The sequence below is a fragment of the Leopardus geoffroyi genome, chromosome C2 (assembly GCF_018350155.1).
Source record: "Leopardus geoffroyi isolate Oge1 chromosome C2, O.geoffroyi_Oge1_pat1.0, whole genome shotgun sequence".
Classification (NCBI taxonomy): domain Eukaryota; kingdom Metazoa; phylum Chordata; class Mammalia; order Carnivora; family Felidae; genus Leopardus; species Leopardus geoffroyi.
The window spans coordinates 145,978,015-145,995,632 of record NC_059333.1 but is presented as its reverse complement, the minus strand read 5'-3'; the positions used below and the strand labels follow the sequence as shown (position 1 = coordinate 145,995,632).

Below are 17,618 nucleotides of genomic sequence, written 5' to 3'. Positions count from 1 at the left end.
TCTCCAGATGAAGGACTAAAAGACTAAATGCAATAAAAGACCCTAAAATTCTGTGCTAAAGAAAATTTCCTGGGATACTCCAAAAGCATATGTGTATATATATTCATTCCTCACTATAGGGTATTTTTCCTTTTGTCATTTTAAAATTTCAAGGTATGTTCATCCATTCAAATGGGTGGTCATGCTGACACATGAGTTTATCACTGGCAATACTACAGATTTCTCACAAAAGACAAAAAAGAAATACCTTAAATTTCCTGCTGTAAAAATTGTTGATTCTACCTTTTATGGTTCTTGGGATAATAACTTTCATGAGTCATACTTTCCACCATCTGAAGCAGGTTTCTCTTTATCTTCTCCTAAAATGGATTCTTTTAGTGTACATAATATACTGGTTCTAATAGTCTAGAATATGATCACAACTTCTCTTGAGGTCGTTCGTGTTTCTGCTTTAACACTTAGTTTGGGTGCATTTCAGTGTTAGGGGTAGCGGTCTGCTTCCTGGCTTCCTGACTTACCAGCTACAAGACACCAGGCACTTTTTAAATTCTTTGAGGGTAATAATGTTCCCTACCTCAGACAGCTGTGAAGATTAAATAAATTAATGTGTGAAAAGGGCTTAAAATAGTATATGGTACATAAACGACTATTAAATCCACGTTCGCTACAACTATCACTATTGCTTAGCATCTTCATCAGCCACTGTCCATGCATCAGCTATGAAACCTGGTTACTTGGCAGAGTCTGAGTGTAGAGTGTTTAATCAACTAGGCTTATTGTTCACCAGCTCTGTCCCACTTTTAACTCCTTGGTGGTTTGGCCACAGAACTTGCAACTGACCTCCAAGAACATCGAAAAGATTTGCTCATTGAGAGGATCTGCATTTCCAAAATGGTTCTTGCTGACTGCAGCTTGTCTCTGGATCATCTGGCCACTACAGCCCAGGTTCCTCTCCTGAGTCATCACCGAAGTTTGCTTCCCATTATCCCTTTAATGTGATACAAGTCATGTTCTCTTACGTGTGTTTATATGCAATTGCCTACACTGAATGCTCCCTGTTCCTTTTTCTGTTGTGTGTTTGTTTGTTTTTACTATTTTTTTGTTATTCATTTGCAGGAGATCTATTGACAGTTTAAATCCATCGAATCTGTATTTTGCTATTAGGATAAATACCATGCTGTTACACACTGTAGGCAAGAAAAAATTTGCTGTCCAGGGGTGCCAGGTGGCTCAGTCAGTTAAACATCTGACTTTTGATTTGGGCTCAGGTCATGATCTCACAGTATATGAGTTTGAGCACCCGTGTCAGGTTCTGTGCTGACTGTGCAGAGCCTGCTTGGGATTCTCTCTCTCTCTCTGTGCCCCTCCCACACATGGTTTCTTTCTCTCTCAAAATAAATAAATACACTTAAAAAAAATTAAAACTTAAAAAAAGAAAAATTTGCCACCCCATGTGTCTCTTTGGCATGTATACACACACATATGCATGCACATGCACATACATATTTCAAGATCTTTTTTTGTGAAACCTTGGGAGCTATGGAATTAGCAGGGCAGCATTGGCAGGAAAAGAAAAGGCTCTGAACAAATTATTAACCTTAGGATTTTTTCTACCTACTGGCATAAAGAAATTTTACAGAAGGATCCTTGAAAGAAATTTTACCAAGCAACAATATTCTAGCTTGCCGAGGATCAATTATACATAGAATTTAAGATTCTGTGTTCTAAACCTACCTTGAAGATTTTCATTATTGAAAAGAGAACTTTCAAAACAATATATATATATTTTTTATCCTAGAGAGAGAGAAGGGAGGGGGGTAGGGAGAGACTGAGCGTGTGTGAATGGAGATGAGTAGAGGGAAAGCAGAGAATCTGAAGCAGGCTCCATGACCAGCACAGAGCCTGACCTGGGGATCGACCTTATGAAACGTGAGATCATGACCTGAGCCAAAATCAAGAGTCAGAGGCATAACCGACTGAGCCACCCAGGGGCCACAAAACAATTATTTTTAACACTGAGGATAATTTCAAAAGCTATAGGATAAGACTTTATCTTTCAACAAATCTTAGCCACCCTGGTATTTGAGGATCTTCATAAGCTGTTTCATTACGGATGTTAGTAATGACCTATTTATGTTTCTTGACATTGTGAAGTTGAAACATCTGCTATTACTTTATTGATTTGAAGGGGATTATGATGGGAAAGCAGACAGGGTCACAAGTTTATTAAATGAATTAAAAAAGTAAAATCCCAGAAATACATTTTCAAATGTGTCATTAAAAAAGGATGAAATAGCCCTAATATTATCCTAATTCATCCTGAATTAGATGAATTAAGATCATTTTCTGGGACACCTGGGTAACTCAGTCAGTTGAGGGTCTGACTCTTGATTTTGGCTGAGGTCATGATCCCAGGGTCCTGGGATGGAGCCCTGAATTGGGTCCCTGCTGAGCATGGAGCCTGCTTAAGATTCTTTCCCTCTCCCTCTGATCCCCAGTCTCCTCCTGAGCAGACACAAGCTCCTTCTCTCTCTCTCAAGCTCACTCTCTCAGGAAAAAAAAAAAAAAAAAGATTTATATTATCATCTAGTTCTTGGTGATTTCTAAATACCTGCAAGATAAAATCCAAACTCCTCTACTAGAAGAGAAGAATTTATACCCTTGATCTTATCTTTTGCCAGACTCCTCCCACTCCTGTGGTTTAAAGTTCCCTCACCTCTGAATGCCTTTCCCCCACCTGGAATTTCCTTTCCCAGTTTCCCAAATACACACCCTCCATCTGGCAAACTACTAATCAACCTTTAGAATGTAGCTCCTATGTCAAGTTCTGCAGAAAGCCTTCCGTGACTCTACCTCATCTCAATTCAGAGAGAAATTACCTACTGCTTACTTGGCAGGCTTTCATAAATTGAATGTGGTTTCTGTTTGTGTTAAGTCTTTTAACAGTAATAATTAATTTCCAGGCTTGAGGTTGAAAGGGGTTATAGCAAAGGTTGGGGGGAAGTTTCTACATGCATATGTGTGTGCATGCATGCACGTATGTATACTGTTGACAGCATTTTGCACATAGGTACACATAATACTTGAAAGTGATGCTACTCGAAGTGTGGTCCAAGTACCAGCAGCAATGGGATCAGTACTTGAGAGCTTTTTAGAAATGCAGATTCTTTGACCCTTCCCAAGACCTACTGAATCAAAATCTGCATTTGAACCAGATCCCCAGGTGATTCCTCTGCATACTTCAGTTTGGGAAGCACTGATTTGATTGGGACTGTGTAAGGAAGAAGCAATGCATCTTAGATGTTAAACATGAATCCTTTGATTAATGAGATGACTTCAGTAGCACAGAAATATTATATTGTCTATGATTTCCTTATTGCGCTATTATACTACCAATTAATTTTGTTTAGTCTCTTTTCACAGTAGTTAAAATACAGACTAAATGAAGAAGAGGCCTTTGTGGAAGTGAGAGGCAGTTATAAGCCACAGATTGTAATGTGCTAGAAGACATTATGGTCTATCATGAAAATGGGGAGTATTTAAAATATAATTATAACAATGCATGGCGATAAAGTTGCACAGTAATTATGAAGGAGTAATTACTGTTTGTTTGCTTAGTGGAGTATTTCTAGTCATCCAAAGTTTGTATTAAACATGAAACAACCAATGCATAAACCGATAAGATAATCTTATGGGGCTTACAGGATTTGCTGTTTTAAGCAAACAAACAAAGACAACACCACATATTTTGTCTAACAAAATTAATATAAAAGTTCTGTGATTTTTATCTGAAACTTAACATACTTGATTCTTCTCTTCCCTTGTGGTTTGATAGCCTTCTTGAATGTTATGCTTGGATTCCTTTTTATTTTTTTATGTATTACAGGCTTTTGATTTGTGGCTACCGTTAGGTTCATATATAATATCTTATGCATGTAGTAGTCTATATTAAGTAGTCTGTATCAAGCTTAAGCTTGAACCCATTCTAAAGGCACTAAGTTTTTACTTCTGACACCCACGTTTTAGGTATATGATGTCTTACTTTACAGCCTTTTATTTTGTGACTCGTTTGACTTATTTTTGTAGATATAATTGATTTTTCTGTTTTTGTGCTTTAACCTCCATACTGGTTTTATAAATGATTAATCTACTTTTATTATATGTTTTCATTTACCTGTGAAATTCTTTCCTTTCACAATGTTCTTATTCCTGATTATGGCCTTTTTTCCCCACCAATTTCCCTTTTAAGTTTCTTGTAAGGCTGGTTTAGTGGTGAAATGTACGTGAAACATTATCCGGAATAGATCACAAGTTAGGCCACAAAACAAGTCTGAAAAAATTCAAAAAGGCGGAAATTATATCATGCATCCTTTTTGACCACAATAGTGTGAAAGTAGAAATCAATCACAAGAAAAAATCTGGAAGAACAAATACATTGAGGCTAAACAGCATGCTACTAAACAATGAATGGTCAACAAAGAAGAAATGAAGAAAATTTAAAAATGCATGGAGAGAAATACAAATAAACACACATACAATGGTCTAAGATCCTTGGGACTCAGCAAAAGTGGTTCTAAGAGAGAAGTTTATAGCAATACAGGTCTACCTCAAGAAGGAAGAGAAAGCTCAAATAAACATACTAATCTTACACCAGAGCTAGTAAAGGAAGTACAAATAAAATGCAAAGCCAGTAGAAGGAAGGAAATGATAAAGATGAGAGCAGCAATAAATGAAACAGAGACCAAAAAACCAATAGAACGGAACAGCGAAACCAGGATCTGGGGAAAAAAAAACAAATAATGAAAGCTTATCATGCCTTCATTTTTACGATTCATTAAGAATGTTTTCTAACATCATATTTTACAAGTAGATATTGATATACCTTGTAGCTTCTATATATCAATAGTAAAATTCCTGTTGCCCCTTCGAGAAATGAACATTTTCAATTTTTAGCATTCAATTTATTTCAACTCTTCAGGTATTTATATTGGATTGTGGTGATGGTTTCTTAAAAGCTCTCTTGTTACCATAACTCACAGGTCTGGTGGTTTAAATATTAAATCTAAAAATTCCTCACTCAGGTAAATTATAAATTTTACTTCAGGAAAAATAAAAAGGAAGGGTAGGAAGAGCTGAGTAGAAAAGAAGCTAATGACAAGAGAAGCAATTTTTGGAGGTAAGCTTACAAAATCTCGGATTGAGTGGGAGAATGAGATAAAATAACCAAAAAAAAAAAAGAAGAATTCTATAACTAAGTTAAAGTTTAAAATTTTACTCTAGGAATTTTTTAATTGGTGGACATGGATTTGTTTTCAATAAAAAAACTTATTTCTGTGATATTCAGATTGACTTGTACATTAAAAAGCTGTTTCATGCTAAAGAATTCAAAAATGATACCAATTGGAGAATGTTGAACTTAGAAACATTTTTATCAAATTCATTCATTAAAAAAAAAACAAAACCAAAACCAAAAACAAAACACAACCTCAAATCTATTCAGCATCCGTATGTGTAGCAATACCTTCGACTTTGCCCTGACAAAGTAGTCATAATCTAGAGGGGAAGAAAGACAAGAAAAGGAAACTTCTAGCAGCTTGCAGTGGATACTATAATAGGAATATGATAGGTTATTTTGAAAGCATAAAGTAGATATCACTCTCTAGCACTATAGAATGTCCTCTAGCTGAGAAATCACATCCAATACCCCACAGTTTCACATGTCACATGCATGTCCCCCCCCAAGGCTGATTGCCAGATCATGAATGAGCACAGGAAGGACTAATACCAGGTGTTACCTAGTCTGGCTAAAAACAGGCTTTTATTAAATGTCTAGTGAATGAAAACATGAATGAATGAGATGGACACAATGATAGGATTTAGCTGAAATACTTTTCGAACCCGTGGGACCATATAGACCCTAAGTTGTAATAGGGCAGCCTGACAACAATAAATATGAACTCCTTACAGCATTTGCCTTAATTCTCCACAACCCTTAAGCTTCCTGCTATCTTATACCTGAGCAGCAACCCTCATTTCCTTCCAGGTGGCAGACAGCATGATTAGTCTGTAATGATTTGGAATAAAGAATGATGATGTAAAAATGATAGATATAAGTGTGTTTCTAAACAGCTCTATGTTAAAACCCATGTCCTTATCTTTCATGACTAATTCCAAAATACTTGCTGCAATATCCAGGAAATTTTCACAAAAAATGTCCTCTGATTTGTCTGCAAAAGATTTGTCACTTTGTCTTCCACATAGGCCCTATACATGATAGACTTTCTATATATGTAGGTATGTATCTCTATTTCTATACGTATTTATATACCTCTATCTATATCATCATTCTAGATGTAGAGTGAGCAATACCAAATTTAAACTACAATTTACATGGCAAACACTACTTCAAGTTTACAACACATAATTATTATATTTTGGAGTTAGAAAGCTTTAGACCTATGGCAGTATGGGCTATTTCGTTACATTTCCTTTTGACTTCTAACATCTTGTTTACCATTTAATTATGTTTTGTGTACTATAGTAAGTTAATTGTAGTTATTTGAGTAGTTCTTTTTTTTTTAATTGGATACTTTTTAGTTGCAATAAACTTTTATCCTGGAAGGCATATACATGTATACACATGTACGTATATACATATATATATGTGTACATACATATATACACATGTACGTATATACATATATATGTGTATATACATATATACATATATGTATACATATATACATATACATATATATGTGTGTGTGTATACATATATATACATATATATACGTATACATATATATATGTATACATGTGTGTGTATATATATATATACACACACATATATAATATATAGAGAGATAGAGTCTCTGTCATCTGATCTTAAAATTTATTTAATTCAAACCTTTTATTTTACCAATAAGGCAAGTGACAGTTTAATGAATTGTCAGCTAATTTGTGTAGCTGGTGACAAAGTCACACCCAGAATCGTGTTCTCTGGGTTTCTAATCAACCATTCTTCGACTGCTTACTTTCTACCTGCCTTACCATTGGAGTAAACGGAAATGAGTTTCAGGCAGCTCTTGTGATTAACTTCATAATTTGGGGATGGAGCAAAAAGACTGAATATTCATTAGGATATTATTACAGTGGTTCTCTGCCCACAGGCTATAGTTACAACTGAACACTAGGCAACCAATAAGATCTCCTAAGATGATTTATACTGCCATTTTAATGGCAGTTTGTTTTTAACAGAATAAACAAATCACATGGGTTATATTTACAAGTGTCAGACATATCTTTACTCCTATCATTTAGGCCAAAATGAGCACAGAAATAGAAACCAAAGGATGGAAATACATAAAAAGTTCATAAATCTTAAATAAAGTGTGATTTGCAGGTACATTCCCAATTTTATCTTTCAGTAATGGATTAATGCTTATATTTAGTTTCAAATATAATTCTCTACTATGCACAATGGCCGTACAGAAACGGGAAATGCCCCATGGTGATAATAAAAGCAGAGAATCACTGTTTGCCTAGATATAAGATAGAGAAAATCACTTTTTGATAGGCTATATTATGGCCTAAGTAATTATTTCAAGCTCACCTCTCTGTTTTAAGTATTAAAATACCATCTTTTTCTGTGTTTGTAACAATTCTCTGATAATCCTTTTCATATAGGAAGGGATTATTTTTAGTAGAAAAACCAAACCCCATAAGGGCGATAAATTAAATGAGAAAGTTAATGTCTCATGTAGATGTGACACAGAGTATACACTGAATGTTAAATTTGGTTCATTTTATAAGGAATATGACTAAAACATTATCTGTGCTGAATGAACACGATGTTTTGACACCAAGAAAGTAAAAAGGATCAGCACTTCCAAAAAAGCATCAACTTGCTTACCTACAACTGACTTACATACCCAACTACCGATTGGGGAACCTCTATGCTGGCAGGCAAACCATTAAGGGAAAGGTTTCTAAGATAGAGTCTTTCAAAACAAGAGAATCTTGGGGCACCTGGGTGGCTCAGTTGGTTAAGTGTCCAACTTCGGCTCAGGCCATGACCTCACAGTTTGTTGGGTTCGAGCCCCGCGTCGGGCTCTGTGTTGACAGCTCAGAGCCTGGAGCCTGCTTCAGATTCTGTGTCTCCCTCTCCCTCTGCTCCTCCCCTGCTCTGACTCTCTCTGACTTTCAATAATAAATAAACATTAAAAAAAATTTAAAAATAAGAGAATCTTATGTATTGTCCAAGATGGGCCATATCTGGTCTTGCTCCTATTTCCATACTTCGACAGTCCTACACTTGACTCTGCATACTGTATATAATATTATTATATACTCAGTGTAATATGGCACTTTTGGAAAGAGGTACAAAGAAGGAAAAATACAGCTATAATCTTATGGTGCAGATACCTCTTTGATATTTAAAATGAATAAACACGTAAATAGAAGAAACATTATAAAGCAGTAAATTCAAACTGTACAAAGCTTAAAAATAAAAAAGCTCAAGACCTCTTCCCAACTCCCCTACTCCTTTTTTGTTAAAAATAATTTCTTCCAGGAAAATGCATAAATATATATTTATTAATCCACTTGTCTAGCTCTGGCTTTTTTGTTTGTTTGTTTTTGTTTTGTTTTCCAATTCCAAAGAGGGCACTATTGCTCAGTGTGTTGGTTTTATTGTTTGTGTACCTTAATTGTGTATGAAGAGTTTTCCATATTAGCACATATAACCCTTCTGAAATGCTTCTCAGTATTATAACATAATTATCATGCACCATAACTTATAAATGTCCATCAATAGGGAACCCACTAAATCTCATTAAATTTCCACAATGCATGTCCATGCTCTTTCCACTATTTAAAAAAAAAAATTTTAATGTTTATTTATTTTTGAGACAGAGAGAGACAGAGCATGAATGGGGGAGGGTCAGGAGGGAGACACAGAATCCGAAGCAGGCTCCAGGCTCTGAGCTGTCAGCACAGAGCCCAAAGCGAAGCTCAAACTCACGGACTGTGAGATCATGACCTGAGCCAAAGTCGGACGCTTAACCGACTGAGCCACCCAGGCGCCCCATGCTCTTTCCACTATTGAGAATTTGATTTGATGGAAGTCAGGAGCTGGGTCCTTTGCTTAGAATCCACCCCAGTGGTCTCACAAATAGTCTGAGGATAATACACATTTCATTATCTCTTGATCAAATTATTAAATAAATGCAGACAGATAGACAAAATAACTTTTTAAGAGTCTGACATTAATAAAATTTTAAAGGATTGGAGAGTGAGGGCACAACCTTTTTCTCTTTTAAGAGAGCACAGAGTCCCAAAATTTTCATATTTAAATACAACCAGCCTGCCTACTGGAAAAAAAATGAAAAATAAAACAAACAAACAAACAAACAAACAAACAAAGAATTCCAAGTCCTAATCCCAGGTGTAATTCCAATTTCTTGTAGAACTCAGGACAACTGCCCTAGGAAAAAACAAATGGAAGGAGAAAGGTAGGGAAGAATCTGATAACGAAAACCATCAGGAGTCTTCCTTGTAACCACTTAAGGTCCCCCAACCAAGGAAGGAAAGGCTTATGCACCCACAAACTGAACTCCAACTCAGGTCAAGAAAATATATCTCAATTTCCCACATGCTGCTCCTAAGCATATATTTCCTGTGCTAGAGACGGAGAGAATTCCCAAATGCAATGAACTGCATTAGTAGAAATAAATACAATCCAGTTTCAAAGTGAAAGCTCTATGTTACACTGTAGGTATCAGTTAACAAGGCTGGAGGCATCAGCTGGGAAGAAAACCTCACCTTCAGTAGGTGAAGGATTTATAAGGGCAATGGCTTGAGACTGAGCTGTTTCTAAGGAGTCATTCAAGGTACCAAAATTGTGATAATTTGAAGAGTGTTTTCATGACTAAATCACTTACTAATCAATAGTAAATAAATTTAATCCAGATATAAGAAACTGAGTTTTTCAAAAAGGTGTTAAAGACCACATGTGCTATAAACGTCTATGGATAAGTCAATCTTAGAAGTCATAAAAAAATAAATACACACTGTGGCAACCCCACCTATGGAGGAGTTTACTGTAAAAACAATGCATACAAATGATTTTAAAATGGAATATCTGTTTGTTCTTGTTATAGAAACAAACAGATAAAACTGCTTAGGGCAAGACTACCCCAGGGAAAGGTTGGGTAACTGTCCTAAATTCATTTTTCTTAGATAGGTACCAATTCTTCTACTGGGATTGAAAACTAAAGGTATTTTATATGAACTGCTTACAGATCTTTCTAAAATGCAATCTTTATCGTGTCAATTCCCCACAGGTCCACCTACCCAATAAAGTCCAAGCTCTCCAGCACAAAACACACATCTCCATTTGCACTCACATCACTGCTCCAAAAAAGGTTGAGACCTGTCACATGCTTCCAGATTTGCTTATGCTGCTCCTTCTGTCTGGATGTGCACTCTTTTCCCACTTAATCACTCTCACAGAATCTTTCCCGACCTCTTTTCCCATTCCCCAAGTTCCCATAGAGAAAACTTACCACTAATTGTTTAATACATTCATTCAGTTTACTCATTCACCCTTGCCTGAAATTCATTCAAAATGAATTTGAATCAGTGCTACATATCATGTCTTGTGCAAACCATGAAAGATTTAAGCAGTGAAAAAAATGGACACAGTTCTAGCCCTTAATGACTTTTCATTCTGAGGGCAAAGCGCACATTAAGCAAGTAATAAACAAATCACAAGTCAATTCCGATCTCTTCCTTTACGCATTTACCATATAGACATCTAATTTGGCATGTGTGAGACACCTCAGCTTACTCATGTTTACATGTCTTTCTCTACTAATTCTAAGGCCTCTTGGGGGTAGGATTTCTACTTCATTCATCTTTATATTCCAAAAGCATAATGCGATTCCTGGAAGATAGCAGATTACACACAGAGACAATTTTAGTAAGGTTGCCTATCCCCTCCCCTGCTTTTGTAGGGCAGAAGACACCCTGAAAACTGTCTTATGGCTTAAGAATGGCAGAGAATGCTGCGATTGTTCCTTCTATATCCTCTCAGTGGGATACATAAAAACTGCACTTTAATCTAGTTGGGCAGGAGATATAGTTCTCAAGTTTTTAAAATATTTCTACATAAAGAGAGTCTCTGAATTTCCTGATAATGCATTTAAAAATTTTTTAAACATTTATTTATTTTGAGAAAGAGAGAGAGAGACAGAGCATGAGTGGGGGAGGGACAGAGAAAGAGGGAGAGACAGAATCCAAAGCAGGCTCTATGCTTTGAGCTGTCAGCACAGACCCCGACGTGGGGCTTGAACCCACGGACTGCAAGATCGTGACCTGAGCAAAAGTTGGACGCTTAACTGGCTGAGCCACCCAGGCACTCCAAATGATAATGCATTTATGTTTAATAAGTCTGTAAAGGCTTTCTTTTCTAAAGTAGGCACTGGAAAGCTTTTCCCTATTGCCTAAAGTTCACTACAAATTTGGCTAGTCACTTCTTGGACATACTTTAAGTGATTGCAGTTTGGTAATATGTTCATTTTTACCTAAAGATAATCATAATCAAAGAAGTAAATATTTTGCATTATGCACAGTGTGTATTTGCTGGGCATGATGATTAGGTATAAACATGTAGAAGTCACCAACTAGGAATATATAAAAGATTTCCTGAAAGAGAAAAAGTCATACCTGATAATAGTTTTCACAAACTGAGGACAGGTGAAGGGATTATTCATAGGATCCTTTTGCTGATAATGGCTTTTACTTGTATCTCTCAATTTTACCATTTATTCATTGTAAAATCTTGGAGCAGCTACTTAAAACTTCTGGAACTTACTTATAAATTGTGGCTGCCCCTGACTCATGCGATTGCATGACTTCCTGTTCAGCACTTAACCTCAAACCTGGGATATAGTAGCATATAGTAAATATTTGTTGAATCAATAAAAGATTGGGAGTAATTATATGACCATTAGGTAAGACAGGCAGAGGAATAGCTTTCATGAACTAGGAAGCAGACAAAATAAATGGTAGGTGTTATTAATATTGTTGGGGCACACATAAAAAGTGTTACTTTTAGAGCCATTATCCTGGAGATATCCATAACTTTCTTTTGCCCAACTCCCCTCCCCCCGCCCCCGCAAAATAGTACAGTCAATTGAAAATAGACCTGAAACTCTAGAGGCATCACAGTGATGAATTTCAGTAGTGATGAGAGTTCAAAGGTTCTATTTTAGACTTTATAAAACCTAAAGTGGTAAGAAGGAGAGCTTTCTTTTTATATGGATTATGATCTGTTTTACCAGGGTCGAATTGTGAAAGACTTCAATATGCTACATTACGATAAAACACTCTGCTTTGTTTCACTCTTGTAGACAAAGCCCATGAGAGACCCTGTCAAATTTGCCAGAAGATATAAAGGACAAAGTACTACCATTCTTTACTTTTTCCATTTCAGATGCTCTTAAAGACAGTTAGCTAACATGAAGCCAACATCTGTCTTCCTTTCTCTATGAGAATGAAATGAAACAATCCTCTTGCTAGATCTAGGAAATTGCTGATTTGGGGTATTGGGCAGATCACACTATAATGTTTGGCTGATACCCTAGGCCTTCAGAGGAGTAGAGAGGAAGTCTTCTGAAGGGGCTTCTATCTAGAATCAATCATGTGGCTGTTCACATGGGAATATTCTAAAGCAGAATATTCATATATAAAATCGACCACCTGGTTTCTCAAACGGGAAGCTGGTTCTGAGAAGACTGCTTTTAGATGGTCAGGAGTGGGGAACACTCCTTTTTTCCAAATAGGAGAACCGATATATCCGAATATTCTCCCGATTGGCAGATATGAAAGTAAAAAGAAAATAGCAGTTTGAGATTTGATGTAAACTGTAAGTTCTAAAGAACAAATGAACGTTTGTAAAGTGAATTATATGGATGCTAATTTTGAAAGGAAATGTTTTATATCCTTGACATTGTGCTAAATTCTTCAGTGCATTATCACCTCCCCCTTACTTATCATAATTATCACAATCCTGAATGACTTACAGTTTTTTTTTCTCAACAGTGAGGGAAGAACATTAAGAATATTCATTCATTCAATACTCATTAATTGAGGACGTATGATGTACCAGGCATTATTCTAGATCCTGCAGAATTAGACCAGTGAATAAAATGAAGTCCTTACTGTCACAGAAATTCTACTGTAGTAAAGAGAGACAGCCATCACACAAGATACTTTACAAATATGACTTCATTAGTACAAAGTGCTGAGAAAAAATAGTGAAGGTGATGTAAGGGGCAGCAAGTGACAGGAGAGGGAATGGTATTTTAGATACAGTAATCTGTAAAGGTCTAGACAAAGACCTGAATGAAAGGAAGGAGCAGGCTTTGGAGACATGTGGAAGAATAGTGTTCCAGGAAAAGGGGCAGAAGTACAAATGCCCTAAGGTTAGTGTGTGCATTTGGCTCTTTGGGAGAATGGCAATGAAGTGTGGGGTCCAAGTCAGGAAAGGGGAGGGGAATGGGCAGAAACCAGAGAGCTAGGACACCTTTTGTGCCAGACAGAGTAAAAGGGGATCTGCCATCATTAGAAGTTAGCAGGATGATAGCAAGGGAGCCTCATGAGAAGCATCTCATGAGATGAAAATCAAGTCTCAAGGTTGAGTTGTCCCTAGTTAAGTGGAGATATTTCCATTGTCAAACCTAAATAGTTGGGTTTTATTTCTTTGGAAATCCCACTATGGAATAAATGTTTTCTTTTTTTTTTTTAATTTTTTTAAAAACGTTTATTCATTTTTGAGACAGAGAGAGACAGAGCATGAATGGGGGAAGGTCAGAGAGAGAGGGAGACACAGAATCCGAAACAGGCTCCAGGCTCCGAGCTGTCAGCACAGAGCCCGACGCGGGGCTCAAACTCACGGACCACGAGATCATGACCTGAGCCGAAGTCGGACGCCCAACCGACTGAGCCACCCAGGCGCCCCGAAATGTTTTCATTTTTAAATGAGAGTGCTGAAGGAGGGGCTATCTAAGACCCTTCACTCTAAGAATCAGTGAAAGTTCACTCTTATTACATCTGACTCCCAATTCTCTAGAGACAATGGGGAACAGGATAGAAATTTCCTTTAGTTAGTCTCAAAGGAGAAAAGTAGCAATAATATAATTTCAAAGGAACCAGAGTTACAATGGTACAGGGGATGGAAGTGGAAAGATGAGAAGACAGTTCCTCTGTCGACATTCATTCTTGTACCTTCAGTGAACATTAACCAAGAAAAATGGGTCAAACATTTAATTTGTGAATGATTATGTAGCAATAACAAAGCCAGACTCTTTTATGGTCCAGTCTCTGCATGGAGTCAAGTGCAAAGACAAACAATTAAGAAATATTAAAAAGCAGTTCAAGTCAAGAAAATAGCAAAAAGATCTCATTAAAAAGTCCTTTTCTCCCTTTTTTTCCCCACTTTTTATGAATATCCCATCTTCCCCAGGACTTTCTCAGTCTTCACAGACTCCTGTCTTTTTGCACTCCCCCCTTCACCTAGATCATCTAGGATCTAATCTTATTTCTTGTTAGTATTGTCCCGAAAGGTAATGTTGCTAGTCTGGCGCAGGTCCTTCCAATCCTTCCAAATTTGCAGCTCTGCCTATGCATTACTTTTATCAGAACAACACAAGGCAGATATATAAAATATTGTCTGGGAAGCTAAGGAGGAATAAAGGCTGCAAACAGTCAGGAACTCATATTTTTTTTATCCCCAACATAATTGGTATGTCTAATGCTAATCCCTTCAGTGTCTGAGCTGTAACCTCTAGATCCTTAAATTAAATGGAATTAAGAATTTTTTTTATTATGAAATAGGTGGGATTCACTCTAACTTAGCATTATTATTACAATGGTCATCAAGTGGAAATGCAGTATAAATTGTTTCCTGTTCTGGAAAACAGTGTGGAGGTTCCTCAGAAAATTAAAAATAGACCTACCCTATGACCCAGCAATAGCACTGCTGGGAATTTATCCAAGGGATCCAGGAGTACGGATGCATAGGGGCACTTGTACCCCAATGTTGATAGCAGCACTCTCAACAATAGCCAAATTATGGAAAGAGCCTAAATGTCCATCAACTGATGAATGGATAAAGAAATTGTGGTTTATATACACAATGGAATACTACGTGGCAATGAGAAAAAATGAAATATGGCCTTTTGTAGCAACGTGGATGGAACTGGAGAGTGTGATGCTAAGTGAAATAAGCCATACAGAGAAAGACAGATACCATATGGTTTCACTCTTATGTGGACCCTGAGAAACGTAACAGGAACCCGTGGGGGAGGGGGAGGAAAAAAGGAAAAAAAAAAAAAAAAGAGGTTACAGTGGGAGAGAGCCAAAGCATAAGAGACTGTTAAAAACTGAGAACAAACTGAGGGTTGATGGGGGGTGGGAGGGAGGAGAGGGTGGGTGATGGGTATTGAGGAGGGCACCTTTTGGGATGAGCACTGGGTGTTTTATGGAAACCAATTTGGACAATAAATTTCATATATTATAAAAAAAAAAAAAAAAAAGAAAAAAAAAATAAATTGTTTCCTGTTTAAAATATATAAAAATGTAGGATCTTTGTTGGTTTTGCTCTTTTATTGTTATTGGACTTTCCCCATTTCTTTACTAACAGCACAGTTACATATATACACACATGAATTTGAAAGGGAATTTGCAGCATCACCTGATGAACCCAAATGCTTGGATAAAACAATCCCTTAACCCACCTGTTTTTCAATGTGAAATGTACACAAGCATACATTCCTTTACTGGCTGGGGTGAAGGGATTCTAGGAAGTGTGTGTGTGTATGTGTGTGTGTGTGCTGGGTGTGCATGTTTATATATGAAAGACTATCTAAAAAAAGGAAGAGATTATCTATCTCATTCTGTATTAGAGGAAAAAATATTGGACATCCGTAAAAGGCTGCAAATACATTAGCCATCACAAAAGTATCTTCTGTGATTTTCTGATCAAATAAAAATGGTTCCAATTATACTCCCAGGAGTACATTCCATCACTTGCAACGTGAAATTGAAAAGTGTCCTAGAATTGCAGTATTTCTTTCCCTTAATCACCACTTAGGTTTTAGATTGTTCTCTTACATTCCTAAGCCTGACTCTTCAATGACACGAAACTCCCTAAACCATCCCCCTGGCAAAAAAAACAAACAAACAAAAACAAAAAAACCAAAAATCCTTCCAAACTGCTCAATCATCCCTATATGCCTATTGTCATTTATTTATTTATTTTCAAAGTAACTTCCTTTTATGAAAATTTTCAAACACACACAGCAGTGGAGAGAATAGTATCATGAATCCCCATGTTCCCTTCACCCAGTGTCACAGTTACTCATTGTATACCAATATGGTTTTATCTAACATTCCTCCCTCCAGCCGCCATTTTTTGGCCATAGTGGTTTTTTTTTTTTTTTTTAGTAAATTCACGGAATATATAAAGGCTTTTCCATAAAAGCCCAAGATCGTTTTTTTAGGTCCCTGGACTTTCCTTGGACTTCCTTGTTGGACTTTCTAAGTTCAACAGTTGTTGGGGAACCTACCCCTCATCAAAATCTGAATCCCATTATAACTATATGCATAATTTTCAAATAAAAGAAAACACAGAATAGATACCTCTGGGCTGCCATTAAATATGAGTTATAACACGGGCACCTGGATGACTCAGATGGTTAAGTGCCCAACTCCGGTTCAGGTCATGATCTCACGGTTCATCAGTTTGAGCCCCTATTCGGGCTCTGGGCTGACAGCTCAGATTCTGGAGCCTCCTTTAGATTCGGTGTCTCCTTCTCACTCTGCCCCTCCCCTGCTTATACTCTGACTGTCTCTCAAAAATAAATAAAGCATTAAAAAATATATATGAGCTATAATAGAGTAAGGCAGCGCTAGAACAATGCCAAATGGCATAGTTCATAAAATCTAAACATTTGAACAAAGCGACTATGGCATATTGGAGAAAGATGCTGTGAATGCATTCTGATGGCTTGTCCATGTGCCCTGACTGCTACGTAGACCTCACATAGATGTCGTTGGAGGGATGGACTTCTGTGAGCTGTCCTTCTCTCTCTTCTTGAATGATCATCAGCAACTTAGAAACAATACATTTGGCCCCTTCATCACAGACCCAGGGAGACATCAAGGAAAAAGAAACAAGGAGTTGGCTCTAGTCTGTATTGAGAACAGGTGTCCTGGCACTTTACAAAACATGAGGAGGAAAGCCACATCCCACCTTGTGGATTTACAGTGTTTTATTTAAAACACAAAACTAAAGTGGTCCAGATTTATCCCATTTACTGAACTTAACAGAATTACTAGTCTGACTGCTTCCTGAGAAAAAGAATTTTAAATGAGTCACTGATACCTCACTTTACTACCATTATGGAACCGGTCCAAGACTTAATATAGAAAATTGTAGACTTTGGCCCAGGGTAATTTTAATCTCTGCCGATAATAACAGGCCATCAGCTGCCAAAAGCGAGGCCTTGTGTGCTGAGATTGGAACTCTGACCCTGAGATACAAAGTCATAAGT

At 36.9% G+C, this 17,618-nt stretch overlaps 1 protein-coding gene across 10 annotated transcripts in view; it reads right to left on the bottom strand.

The window, feature by feature from the left end:
* The window catches only part of RBMS3 (RNA binding motif single stranded interacting protein 3), a 1,329,481-nt gene that overhangs the window by 157,039 nt on the left and 1,154,824 nt on the right, over window positions 1–17,618 (bottom strand). The window lies entirely within an intron of this gene.